Here is a 15,263-nt window from a genome sequence, read left to right on the forward strand (position 1 = left end):
ACAAAACGCATTTGACTAACAGGTCGAACAGCAAGTGTTCTTAAAACCCTGCTGACTGCCATTGGCGATTGATTGCCAAATAAACGGATCACCGATGTAATAAATGGATCTTAATTATAAATTTAATACTAAACAGAAAACAATAAACTTACGGAAAAGATGATATACCGCAAACAAAAGGTATATATATAGCATTTAACGGGATCAAATATACAATGTACAGTACAGATAAAAAACCTTTTCATTCAATCCATATGGGACTTAAATGCCTTTCATTAAAGCTGAACTTCATTTTGTTATAAGAAAAAAACCAATAAAAAAATTTGGGACGATAGATGTGTCCAGTCAAGAACCTGTTATTTTAATATACTTGTTAATTGATGTCTATCATATTTTTTTAGTTTATTGGTTTTTGTTTTTTTTTAGGGGGGGTGTGTTTCAGTTTATCAAGTAGGGGTCTTTGAAAGCCTGCTACATTTAACATCTTATTGTCTTTTTTAATTGTTAAAATCCGTAGGTTGACATAGTTTATAATTTGAAATTTGTATCTAAGGGCATACGATACAATACTAGTTGTAGAGGCAAATAATAACTTATCCAAGTTTTACGCTTTGTTTCCGTGATGTTGCTAATAATATAACTCAAACTTCCGGGAAACACACAGATGTCATAAAATCAGATGTTTATATTTGAAAGCATTTTCAAAGGAAAGCAAAGATGTTGTTTATGATGTTTGTGAAAGCACACTGTTAGACTAAAAGCGTGATTTAAATAAACAACTTGTTTCTATTTTGTCACTAGAAAATAATTTATTTTAAAAATCCAAAGAGATCTTTTCTGTATTCTATGCCCTTAATCTTTAAATTAATGTATTGTTTATGCGAAAAATTTGAATTAAAATCTAAATAAGAAATGACAGTAATCTTGCTTCAAAAAAAATGTTTTCCTCCTGAATGGTTGTGGACATTCCAAAGAACCAGTGCTACTCCCAAAATGTAAACCTGCATATTGAACTAATCCTATGTGGCTTTTCTTATAGCTCCTGTTAAAAAATAAAAGATAATTACATTTTGTGTATGCATATAATTTTAAGCAACAGTTTATATTAACATGCTTGTAACTTAAGTCTTAAATAGTCCTTTAATATTCATTAAGGGAAATTCTAATTTACTGTATTGCAAATAAATCCTTGCATGTGTACGCTGATTTTACTATAAAATTAAATTCTCCATTATACCACGTATACAGCCAAAAAAAAAGTTTGTTTTTTTTAAATCAGTGTTGTTTTTATTAAATTTAATTAATTTTAAAAATGTTCTGCTAAGGCGGCCACAAATTATGGGCAGTGCCATGATTAAAAATCACTTCAGATTCCAACTAAATTAAGAGACTGTTCTATAGGAAAACTACAATATGATATTTGACTGAAACAACTCAGGCTGAACAGTCACAAAACCAACTTCACCATGAATTTGATGCCATTTACATGTAGGATGGACACATTGGTCCCTATTCTCATGCACTAGGTTCTGTGTCTATTTGTAATAGACTATTTTCATATATAACTGACTTTTGACTCGTGAGTGTATAATTTTTAGACAGGTTACTTACTCTGCTGAAGGACATTCTTGTACTTGGTTAAGTTAATGTAAGAGAAACTATTTGAAATAAAAACAAGCTTACAATCGGTGCAATTTGGGAGAAAAAAAAACTGGTTTATTCATTTTGTCATAGACATGATAGAAAACACAAAAGTTATTTATCTGGTGCTTAGTGTTAATGTTACCTTTTTTTGGTGCCTAGGAGTAGTCTATTGAGTCATGCCTTTTGGAACAGTTGTTGTTGTTTTATGTCCGTCATATTACGAAATGTAGTTTTTCATAATGTGTACTGTTATAAATTTATACAGCTAGTTTTTATTTTGTTACAATTGTGTTGGAGAACACATTTTGTTTGTCAAGGAGTTTTAAAAATGGACTATACGGTATGGGTTTTCTCATTGTTGAAGGCCGTACGGTGACCTATAATTTCTAATATCCAAGTCATTTGAATTCTGGTGGATAGCTGTCTCATTGACATTGGCAATCAAACGCAAGCCACATCTCCTTATTTTTATATCAATGGACACATTCATTATTGGTGTACGTAGATGCTAGAACAGTGGCGGATTTAGGGGGCCAAACTCCCTAATGGAGCTACATATAAGATAAATGCATAGACTATTTACAAGTATCACTCCAAACGCTGGCCTGCCATCCAGGGGCCCCTCTTTTTCAAAATCCTGGATCTGCACCTGTCGAAACAGATGTATTGGTTCCGATTATGATTGAAACAAAACAAGAATTAACAAGTTTCATCTTAGGAGTTTAATCATTCTTACCAAGTGAGTAACAAACAATTTTCTTCGCTCTCTTTGTTGATATTCTTTGTCTGTTTCAAATTTTAAATTTCAAATTGCATTTCCGCAAACTGGTTCCCGATATTCACATGTGATAAAACAAAACAGTCGACTTCTGCACCAATTCCGGAAAAGGTCGGATTTCCGTAATGCATAACGATACGAAAATGGAATAATAGAGGGCAGAATATTTCATCGACAGTTTTCATTTCTTAATTTCTAAAATATACACGAACGAATTGAATAAACATTAAAGAAAAGTAATTGTTTATAAATACATTATCTCTTAATTTAAAGTTGACTTTTTTAATTTTGATATTAGAAGAAATAAAATAGGCTGACTTCTTGATTAAAGTATTGATAAGATTTAGTGTTATTTAACTTATACTGGAAAAAAAACTAACTAGCTAATTCCATAAAACGTTGTCTGTGGGATTTTGAACAAAGTTTAAATAAAATGTTATTTTTATATCCGTAAAATGTTAAATAAAATATCAGTAACCATATTAAATAAAGTGTATGTCAAAATATTTTATAGAAAACATTTAGCCAATATCTTTCAGATTTTAAATGTAAAACATTTTAGTTTAACGTTATAAAACATTTTATGTAAAAAGCAAAACTATATTTTCTGCAAAACAGTTTTAGCAGAATGTTTTTGTGATGTTTGGAAAATGTTTACTTTAAATGTTTTAACAATATAAAATACCAATTGAAGAAAATTTTATTTTTTTATATTATAGAAATGTGTACGGGATATTTCAGAACAATGTTTGAGAACGTGAATTAAAGATATTAGCAAATAATATTTTTTGGATGTTGTAAAAACATTTTACTTACATGTTAGAATAAAAACATTTCAAAAACAATAAAATTAACATTTTTTTTGTTGTTCAAATGATATTATTTTCGGAAAGACGTCCATATGACATTTAAAAAATGTTTTTAAAATGTTATGTCTTTGCTGGGTACGCAATGTATACCACTACTAATTTTGACATTTTAATGTATATAACCAACATCAGTTACACGTGTTTAAGAAAGTCGTACATTGATAGTATTCTAATTATTCCAAATTTTGTGTTCATTTATACAAATGTTAATTATACTGATGTGGGATTAATGTATAATGGGATTTAATATAACATGTGTTTTTACATCTCAGATGTAAATGTATAAGAGATCGCAATACTATTAATAAAAATGGAGGTAGTTTTCAAACAGGAAAATAAGTTGGCGAAAAATAAAATTTAAAGTGGCAAAAAATATTGTTTTGGCGAAAAGGGTGTCGAAAAAGTAAATGAATCTTGACACTGTCTATGTTATAAAATGTAACTAAGTTAGACTTAAAGTATTTCAATTATTAATAGATCTTCTTTGAAGTATTTTACATATTAGTAAATTGACTCATCAAAATTATTTTTGGCATTTCAAATTTTAAAATATCACCAGTTATTATTAATAGTAACAATGTGTAATCGTATTTGGATTTTTACATTGAATAAGTTTAGTTACAGAACCTTTTATATAATATTTAAAGTCTGAAATGTGGTCTACTCATACAATGTAAATGTATTATATTCACTTTCACAAATAAGCATGAAAAAAGAAACAATGGATGAAAAATTGCAAAACTATAACAAGAAGTAAATAAATGTTTAAAAAAACAAGTACAAAAACATGGCAGAATTTATTGAAAGGTGAACGAATTTAGTTGACAATGCACCTTAAGATAGTTATTAAATATACAACAATTTTGACCTATTTGATATCAAAGAGCATAATAATAGATGAGAAATAAGTTTTCTAGCCATCTTATCACATGAGTAAAATACTTGTTTCATATGTCATATTTACAATTTGTCAAATGAAAAATATCTCTACATAACTTATTTTCTGGAACAAACAAGAAATGGTAGACATCTATATTTCTAAATTTACTGTTTATGAAAATTTGAATTATTCGAAACACATAAGGTTTTTCACCTTCTCCAGGCATAGATTGTCTGAGATCTTTTTGTCACAACCTTTCGGAATTTTCGATTTTATAGCTCTTCAACTTTCTATTTTATTTTTCCTTCCAACGGGTTTACTCCTGACTTACCAAATGAGAGACTTAGTATCTTAGTTTCTATATAAACTTAAATATATTATAAAAACGCCAAAAAAAAAAATAAACAAATTCTTTTTTTTTTTTGTGTGATAAAGACATATTGTTTTTCCTTCAGCATGACTGTTCAGTGTTTCTCATCTATTTAAATTTTTTGCAATCATAATAGAAATCTTCAGATCGCGTAGAAACCTCCTCTATTTTGTTTATGAAATTGTTGACCTCTTTATCATGTTTCGTATTATCAATGGCAAACACTCTGTCATGTAAATTGTTCAAAAATTCCTTACTTTCCCAAGGAAGTTGACTTTTATATGTATCAAAATTACTTTGGTTTTTCTCTAGGATATCTCGACCCGTAAAAACAGCTATCACATATTTGATCATTTCCTTTTGCCTCTTACAGAAATAATTAATCATCATCTCGTCTGCATAAGAGAAACCTAGTATTGAGAAAACGAATAAAAAAACGTTAGGCCCAGGAGTAACCAATTTAGCGCCTTTGCCAATTATCTTCATAATGCTTTCGACGTGCGAATCGTTTTGCATGTTAACAAATCCCGGTGTATCAACGATGGCCAGTGTTTTGTTGTTTACAGTCGTTTCTTCTCTCCGAATATCTCTTGTTACTCTTCCCCCACTTAATCCAGCTGGGAATTTAATTCCACGCAAAATAGCATTGCCTGTGGAACTTTTTCCACTTCTTCTTGTTCCGACGAGGACCATTCGAAGTACACCTCCTGAAATTTGTTTTACAAGAATTGTAAACGCAAGAACTTTTTCAAATAAAACTACTCTAAAATCAATGTTTAATATCGAATCTAGGAGTGGCGTAAAACAGACGTAGATACTTTAAATTTACAATACATGTTAGAGTACATGCGTTCTCATTAAATTACCTTTCCTCTTGTAATTGAGTAAAACTAGTTGACCTGTCTTCTTTTTACACAAGTAAACCTCATTAAATACTTAAAGGCAGTTTCAAAGAATGATTCAAACTTTGCTTCATAAAAACAATACCAAGATAGATACAAATATTTTGTTTTCGGATGGAAAACTCATTTTTTTAATAATAATGTCTATAAATCAAATTATATAAACAAATCTTTAAAACTGACTATATGAAGATCCCCATTTGTTTTTATTGACATCATATTTGTTACGTTGGATAACATGTTTTAACAAACATTTAAAGAAGAAAACACCAAATGTACTCTTTTTCATGCTGGTTAAATACTTTATTCATAAATGAAATAAAACTAGCATTATCCTTTAAATTCACGTTCCGCAATTAAGATGTTGTCCCCTCACTGAATAATTCAAAGTTTGGGGACTATGTGGAAAGCATCTATCCCATTACACTTAAAATAAAAGATACCATAAATACAGTTAAGTCTGCCTCATATATTCGATAGCATTTTATTTTGGACAATAAGGGTCGGTTAAGCACAAATTATACTTCCTCATTGTTCGCCTTACAATTATATGTATCGCCATGCTAGCAGTGCGTAATTTGGATTACATATCTGCGTTTCCTATCATGATGTTCCTGTTTGATAAATGCTGCTTACAAGGAATATATAGAATTAAGGGTTCCAAGAACACCGGGGTCATGGAAAAGGACAGATATGCTTCAAATGTCGTAACCATAATCCATTCCTCATTCCCTTGATTATGACAGAATTGCAAGAGATTTGTCAGCAAATTGAATTTTGATGAGCAACATGACGAACGCATTTTGTGCATCAGGATATGCTTACCTTCTGCGCATATTAAATAACCCTCGGTTTGGAGAGGGTTTGTGTTGCTTAGTCTTTTAGTTTTATATGCAGTGTTGTGTAGATTGCAGTTTGTATATTCCTCGTTTCTTGTGTGTATTTGATTGCGTTGTTGGTTTCTCTTCTAATTTTAAATGTTCCATTACAATTTGGTATCTACTGCCTAAGTTGTGTGTATGATGTAGTCGGTATCTTCAAATGATTGTGTGTCTGATATCTTTCAACCTTATCTACATTGGTATGCAAGTGGTAGATCCACAAAAAGCTCTTATAACAAAAACGAATTATATTTAATGTAATAAATAACAAGCTTCCTATTTGTGAACTTTACATTTCTATGTAGCAACATTCCAGCAGCGCCCGCATACGAAATATATATCTCCCAGTTGATACGATATTCCAGAGCTTGTTTTTGCTGTCATGATTTCCTTGATAGAGCGTTGCTGCTTACAAGGAAGATATTAAACCAAAAGTTCCAAGCGGTCAAGTTGAAATCATCCCTTCGTAAATTTTATGGACGAGTTGGTCGACCGTTATGGAATATACGTTTCACAGGTGATAGTGGATATGTTCAAAATGTCGTAACTACAATCCGTCCCATTTTCCCCAAATGTGACCTACCGATTAAGGCTAATTACCGGCTTTGTACTAACTCGAACAACATGAAGTGTGCCACATGTGGAGCAGGATCTGCTTACGCTTCTGCAGCACCTGCAATTATCCCCAGATTTTGGTGGGGTTCGTGATGTTCATTCTTTAGTTTTCTATGTTGTGTTTTGTGTAATTTTGTCTGTATGTCTTTTTCAGCAATGGTATTGTGAGTTTGTTTTCGACTTATTAGTTTGAATGTCCATTTGGTATCTTTTGCCTCTTTTTTACAAACAAATGGTGTAAAATGCATAGAATGATTGAAATCATTTATGACAGAAAGAAAGCAGAAAGTAAATGGTGTTAAGTATAATTTCAATCAGTTACTTGTAGAGCATCTCAATATTGTATTATTATTCATTTTTTATTCTTATATAACGTTAATGATATGAGAGTAAGTATTAGTTCTGATTATAAACTATCATTGTGTGCTAATGAAAGCACAATTTAATATTCGCATGTAGGAAAACCTGGTGGTAGTATCTGTGAAACTTGGAAAGGAACTTCGGTCTTGCAGTCAATGATTAATTGGTGTCATTTGGCAATACTCATTGTATTTTGTTTGTTTCAAAACGCAAACTTGCAAAACGTGACAATTTTCATGTCCGCTTCTATAACCAATCGCATTGTTTTAAACAAAGCATCACCAAGAATCGTAACAAATCTACCTAAAGGTATTCACATCATACAAATTATAGTGCAGATTATGACATAATGAATTTGTACTGTCAGATAAGATTGGTAAGTCATAAATGTCTGATCGGGACCTCTTTGTCAAAAAACTTATAAGGTAAAATTGCATATAAGCGAGTTCTAATTTGTTTTAAGTCCCAACAAATTGAAAAATTGCATATTCTAAAACTTCTTTTTTCAAACGCGAAGGGTACCCATCCCTGAATTGAAGGTTAAAAATGTTTTGTTTCTGAAATCACAACGTTGTTTTCCTTAAAAAAAAAAGTATAATAACATATATACATAAGTTTCATGTTTTATGTGCTCCATGCTTTGAATTGATTTGAATCGATAACTTGAAGAACACTGATTCGTCTTGTTTAAATTTAAGTACTAGAATTTTCAAAACATGCACTCCATTTGTGTGTTTTATTAATGGGATTAGATTTGAGAAATCGTTTCGAATTCTTATTGTTTAGATAATGCTTTCTTATCTTTAAATCATCCACTTTTATATTTCATCCCTGTGTATAATAGGCGAAAGTTCTGCTTTCATATCGTTAAATTTCATCTACACCCACAACCTTGTTGAAATACCAACTATATAGTAACTTTATAAACGATGTTTGACAGAAAGGATAAGGGTTTCCAACAAATGCAACGTGGTGTACAGTTTTACAGGCTTTTAACTCCAAAAGTGATTAATAAAGAACAATGGGTTAAAAAAAACATTTTGAGTTATTTAACAATGTTACCTTTTTGGTACTTTCTATTCCATTCTTTAGACTCTCTAAGCAGATCATCTACAAAAAAAAGAAACATAAACCAATTAAGGAAGTCTAGAATTAAAATATGAACAAGACCAAAATGTTAAATAAATAGCTTTTAAAATTTGATGTCTAATAGGTTAGTTTGATAGTTATTAACAATTTTAAAGAATTTGATCAGGAAACAGTCGTGTAAAAAAGGTAAAAAATTTGAAAAGCAATGGTTTGCGAACTATGAAGAGGTTTTTCCTTTTCTTATTGTGTAATATTCACCCAAAAAGAAATAAAGTGTATTGAATATGTTTAAAAAAAAACATAAACTCCCACAAACACAAGAACACATTATCTTGGACATGACCTTGACCTTTGGGCTTATGACCTCTATAAAGGTCATTAGAACACGATCTCATGGCAAAACACCCTATAGGTCTAGGACCTTTAAATTAGTTTAACATGTTTAAGAGTTATACTTAAAAAATGTATTTTAACAAACAACCGATTCGGATTATTCCCCTCAAGGAAAACTCTCCGGACGAAATATAATAAAGTTACAACTTAATGACACAAACATTTTCCACTTTTCAGGCGTCTCGTAATGGTTTCTGAGATTATCCCATAACAAGTTATATGATCAAAGGTCAAAATTGACAATAAAACTTGTACCTTGATTCATTTGCAAGTCATTCTTAAAATGTATGGTTTATATGTACTTTTTATCGAAATAAACAGATAATTTGTAACTTCCAGTTTACAAAAAGTCCTAGTCCCTTCTGGATTCAGATAATAAGTTACTTCACACTCGTTCCAAAAATATCAATTCTAAGTACTTTTACATGAATTTAAACTTGTAATATGGCTACATCCGGTAAACGCAAGGTTATTTCCAGTTGATCTTTTTCAAGGTCATATGTGTAACATATGGAAAAGACACTTTGGTTTTATCATGGACCAGTTAGAATTTGTGGCAAAGTTAATAATCTAGAACGTCAAATTTACCGCTGATCTTGACCGCAAAGGCCATGAATCTTCAATACAAAACAGGTCTTTTTTGTATGTTTTTTTAGTTATATCATCTTAGAGTTTATTCTAAACTTACAGGATAGAAAATTCCTATAAGTTGTCGCCGTACCATGTTCACCTTAATATATTGCAGACAAGACATGTCGTAACCAAATCGAAATACAATTTTTCGATATCTTTTACGAGTTGCATTAGTAGCGAAAACAATCAAATATTAAACTGTCGAACAGGACCTTACAGTAAGATCAATTCCTTCTATAAAAGGAAAGACCTTTATAATAATAACAATAATAATGTATAATCAATTGTTTACAAAATTTCACTTTAGGTTTCAAATGATACGTTTCTTCACTCTGCTTAAAAGAGATATAATGTTAGGGTCTTTAATAGGAAATTTACTCAAGAAATCGCTACTTCCGATTCACCAAAAATAACTTCCAGTTGGACTATTTTGGAAATAATTCTCTCATGCCATGCTCTATGCTCATTTTAACATGGGTAGGCATAATATTTGTCAATATCTTTAAAATGTTGACAAATATAATGCATACTCATGTCAAAATGAGCATCAGATTTCTTTTAAACTGAGTTTTACTGTGCGTATTGATGTGTGTTTCTTTCTTCTACATTGGCTAGAGGTATAGGGGGAAGGTTGAGATCTCACAAAACATGTTTAACCCCGCCGCATGTTTGCGCCTGTCCCAAGTTAGGAGCCTCTGGCCTTTGTTAGTCTTGTATGTTTTTTTAATTTAAGTTTATTTATATGTTTTGGAGTTTAGTATGACGTCCATTTTCACTGAACTAGTACATATTTATTTAGGGGACAGCTGAGGCCCACCTCCAGGTGCGGGATTTTCTCGCTGCGTTGAAGACCCATTGGTGGCCTTCGGCTGTTATCTGCTTTTTGGTCGGGTTGTTGTCTCTTTGACATATTCCCTATTTCCATTCTCAATTTTATAGAGCAGGACATGATAGAATTATTTCGATTCTAATAGAAAAAATTAGAACTTTTGTACTTCGAAGCGGATCTATAATACACGTTCAAAAGGTATCCATTTTGATTTGATGAAGCCAAAACGTTATAGAAAATAAACCGTTTCACGATAAAACAAGTGAACAAATACATGTAAACTTGCTTTTAGAATCATTTTATTGAATTTCATAGCAAACAACACCAAAACAAATGTCCATTTTGATTCCCGGCGTTGTTCAAAACACAGCTGACGGTTGCAATTTCAATTGTGACGTCAATCACGTGCAGACCATGTTTTATTGGAATTAGAACATGGCTTTGTTTCCAAAGCGATAGAAGAACGTCATATTAGAATCAAGGTTATATTGCTGCTCCCTATTGCAAAAGACCTTTTGACTCTTTATTGTACCAATATGATGATAAAGCAAAGGTGCATTTTTGCGCCTGTCCCAAGATAGGAGCCTCTGGCCTTTGTTTGTCTTGTATGTTTTTTTTAATTTTAGTTTATTTATATGTTTTGGAGTTAAGTATGACGTCCATTTTCACTGAACTAGTACATATTTATTTGGGGGCCAGCTGAGGCCCACCTCCGGGTGCGGGATTTTCTCGCTGCGTTGAAGACCATTTGGTGGCCTTCGGCTGTTATCTGCTTTTTGGTCGGGTTGTTGTCTCTTTGACATATTCCCCATTTCCATTCTCAATTTTATAGAGCAGGGCATGATAGAATTATTTCGATTCTAATAGAAAAAATTAGAACTTTTGTACTTCGAAGCGGATCTATAATACACGTTCAAAAGGTATCCATTTTGATTTGATGAAGCCAAAACGTTATAGAAAATAAACCGTTTCACGATAAAACAAGTGAACAAATACATGTAAACTTGCTTTTAGAATCATTTTATTTAATTTCATAGAGAACAACACCAAAACAAATGTCCATTTTGATTCCCGACGTTGTTCAAAACACAGCTGACAGTTGCAATTTCAATTGTGACGTCAATCACGTGCAGACCATGTTTTATTGGAATTAGAACATGGCTTTGTTTCCAAAGCGATAGAAGAACGTCATATTAGAATCAAGGTTATATTGCTGCTCCCTATTGCAAAAGACCTTTTGACTCTATAATGTACCAATATGATGATAAAGCAAAGGTGCATTTTTGCGCCTGTCCCAAGTTAGGAGCCTCTGGCCTTTGTTAGTCTTGTATGTTTTTTTAATTTTAGTTTATTTATATGTTTTGGAGTTTAGTATGACGTCCATTTTCACTGAACTAGTACATATTTATTTAGGGGACAGCTGAGGCCCACCTCCGGGTGCGGGTTTATGTCGCTGCGTTGAAGACCCATTGGTGGCCTTCGGCTGTTATCTGCTTTTTGGTCGGGTTGTTGTCTCTTTGACATATTCCCCATTTCCATTCTCAATTTTATAGAGCAGGGCATGATAGAATTATTTCGATTCTAATAAAAAAAATTAGAACTTTTGAAATTCGAAGCGGATCTATAATACACGTTCAAAAGGCATCCATTTTGATTTGATGAAGCCAAATCGTTATAGAAAATAAACCGTTTCACGATAAAACAAGTGAACAAATACATGTAAACTTGCTTTTAGAATCATTTTATTTAATTTCATAGCGAACAACACCAAAACAAATGTCCATTTTGATTCCCGACGTTGTTCAAAACACAGCTGACGGTTGCAATTTCAATTGTGACGTCAATCATGTGCAGACCATATTTTATTGGAATTAGAACATGGCTTTGTTTCCAAAGCGATAGAAGAACGTCATATTAGAATCAAGGTTATATTGCTGCACCCTATTGCAAAAGACCTTTTGACTCTATTATGTACCAATATGATGATAAAGCAAAGGTCAAAATCTAGAACGTCAAATTGAATATCACCTTGAGCTGAATTAAATGTCATTAAGCAAAGACCTTAAATCAATAATCTCTCGTTATTATGGTTAATGATTTATATCACCATACTGCTAATTCTACATATAAGAGGGGAGAAAACTCTCATGTATGTCAACGTTCGCTTTCAACCAAAATGTATGTGATATGACAAGTCACATCTAACATTGTTGTAAAAATAGTTTATCCATATCTTATACAGTTTCTAAGAAGACATAGCCAGAAATTAGTAGTACTTTTGCTAATTAATATTCATAATATGTAAATGAGAATTGTACAACGTGATAATAGTTTGAACTGGACTGGCTTGATATCCTTAAAATCTTTAAAACACGGATATTATAAGTTGCCCATCACAGAGTCCTTGTTTATAATCACTCTGATATTTGCTGCCAGATATTTCCGTAAAGTTTTCAGGCGGTCAAAATCAAAACAATGAACGCGAATTTAGTGAATTTTTCGTGTTTTCGTGAGTTTATTCTTCTTGAAATAGGGGCATTTTAACTTTACGTGGGAACCTAGAGTTCAACGACTACACATACAAGGTTTGGACTTGCTTATTTTTTGGACATTCAAGTTGCAAGTTTCATCCCCGCAACCTGTTTTTGTAATGACCTTGTTAGCCAATTTTCAACACGAAGTTTGCAAATTTGACGTTTCAGCCATTTTAGCCTTTATTTTATACTGCAATGTTAAGGGCATACGATACAGTTTTGATCCCATATTGAAATTTTGATGAAAATATGCATATAGGCTATTTTTTACCTGATTAAATCAAATATGTAATAAAAAATATACCATCATGTGCTACTTTTTGAGTAAATTGAGGTTGAAATTTCAGATATTTCCTCAAAATTAGGATTTGTGGACGTATTTTTCCTTTCGACAGAAATACATAACTTTTTTGTTTTAAAAGATAAACACAAGCTGTTTTTTGTTAAATTATTTGTAATTTCTTTTTTATATAAATGTTCTATAAATTTGTACATTTTATTTTTACAATTAACTCATATTTATCAAATGTTCATGAATGTAGAAAAATAACGTCATTTTTTGCTGTATATTTATCAAATTTAAAAAAATTGCACTATTGACTTATTCATGAAAATTGGTATACATAATCTTCATACGTAATCAAACCAAATGTCACTTTTAAAAAGAGGGGTCCATGAACTCGTTCTAGTTAAATCAGTTTGAATGATAAAAATCAGTTGAAAACTGCATCTTTTCCCGATAAGTCACAGTTTGACGTCGCGAAAATAACAATTTACGTTAGCAACGTCTTTACCTCCCCTGTAACTGTATCCTTAAAAGCCTCTCGCTTCGATTTTTAAAATAGCTCAGGAACCTTGATTTTTGCAACGACAGTCATTATGTTTTGTTTAAATGGTGTATATTGTTGTGTATATTTATTTTCTGTCCCCGCACCCTGTCTATCACTTAAATTAAAGTTAAAACAGACATTTTTTTTCAGAACCAAGATGATGATTTCATAAATGAGTATAATATTCAAATAAGTAAAGTGGCGTTGATTTCTGGATATGAAGCAATAATAAGACAAGATCAAATTTAAGAACATGACGTTGACCCTTAATTACAAAGTTCGTTAACCTTTCAGATGTTCAAAATTTAGCGATAATCCAAATACGGATGAAATGCAAACCTTAAACACACAATGAAGCAACCGACGTACTTTAGTTCCAGATTGAAAACTGTATGTGGACAGAAATGTACCAGTATGCCTAATACTACCAAATGACTACCTATCTGGTCATTCATGGAGGTTTTTCAGTTACCTATATTTATCTACTACAATTGGTTTCTAGTGATGTTGTATTATTTGCATTCTACCACTTCTTGTTTTTGTATTGTTTAATCAGGTGTGCGGAGCTTATACTTCTTTGTTTGTTTTCATATAGAACTGAAAACATATGACGGCATTAAATATTTTGATCTTCACTCAAAAATGCAATCAATATTTTCATGAATTGAACCCCTATTATTAAGATTGTAAATTCAATTTTATCACGGTAGGTATTGTGTCTGGCTGAGATCGAGTTTCTGCGAAAAAAATCGGTCTACTTTTTTCGAGTGTAGATCAGGTTTTTTGGAGTGATATTACATCTAATCAGATCGGTTTACTGCTATTTCACGAATGTAATAGTTGTATTCGTGACTGTTCATCTCGTTCTGAATGTTAAACATGTTTTGAGCACAAACGACGCACAATTTACGTGTACTTCACTCATAAATCAGTGTTTTATATTGTCTGTTTTTTTTTGAAAGCAACATCTAAAACGTCAGGGTTTTTCAACAAATAGTCCGGGATTTTTTAAGCCAAATATGAATAAGAAGGAAGACAATATTTGGCTTAAAACTGACTTTTCTAGTTTGAAACTGTTATTAAGCGAAGGATAATATACAACTATGGCCTTAATGGAAAGTTAATATCCAAAAATATTACATATGATGTAGCATTCTCCTGTTTTCATTGGATATTACGAACACGTGTTTGAAAGGTTATTTTATGTATCCGAAGCCTTGTTTCTATTTTTAAGTATATTAACGCAATGTTTCTATTTATATGTAAATTGACGGTCAATATGAAAAATATTGCTAAATTTAGATTAATGACGTCATGACGTCACACATTACAACCATGGAGGAAGCACCGCAGCAGATGAAAAGAAAATTTGCAATTTTATCACAAGAATTTTTATGTTAAACGCAGACGCTAAGAATATAAGAAAGCTAACGCAACAAGCTATGAAGTTGTTCAAAGAATATTGATATTTTCAATAACATGTTTAAATTCTTGCAAAATACAATTTAAAAATACACAGAAAGAACATTGAACGCCATTTTCCTAATACTTTTACATTATTTACATATGTAATATTGAAATTAAGGACTTTCACTCAGTCAATACGTTATATATGGACCTGTTAGATTATATTAACACTCGGACTTCGTCCTCGGT

At 31.5% G+C, this 15,263-nt stretch overlaps 1 long non-coding RNA gene across 1 annotated transcript in view; it reads right to left on the reverse strand.

The window, feature by feature from the left end:
- Nucleotides 1-4,075: 4,075 nt before the first annotated feature.
- The window catches only part of LOC127712328 (uncharacterized), a 55,902-nt gene continuing 44,714 nt past the window's right edge, over nt 4,076-15,263 (reverse strand). Inside the window, exons 3-4 of the long non-coding RNA XR_007987040.1 lie at nt 8,362-8,409; nt 4,076-5,248 (exon numbers count right to left, since the gene is read on the reverse strand). This is a non-coding gene — a long non-coding RNA (uncharacterized LOC127712328). The remainder of the gene's footprint in view (nt 5,249-8,361; nt 8,410-15,263) is intronic.

This window comes from Mytilus californianus, unplaced genomic scaffold, assembly GCF_021869535.1.
Source record: "Mytilus californianus isolate M0D057914Y unplaced genomic scaffold, xbMytCali1.0.p SCAF_8, whole genome shotgun sequence".
Classification (NCBI taxonomy): Eukaryota; Metazoa; Mollusca; class Bivalvia; order Mytilida; family Mytilidae; genus Mytilus; species Mytilus californianus.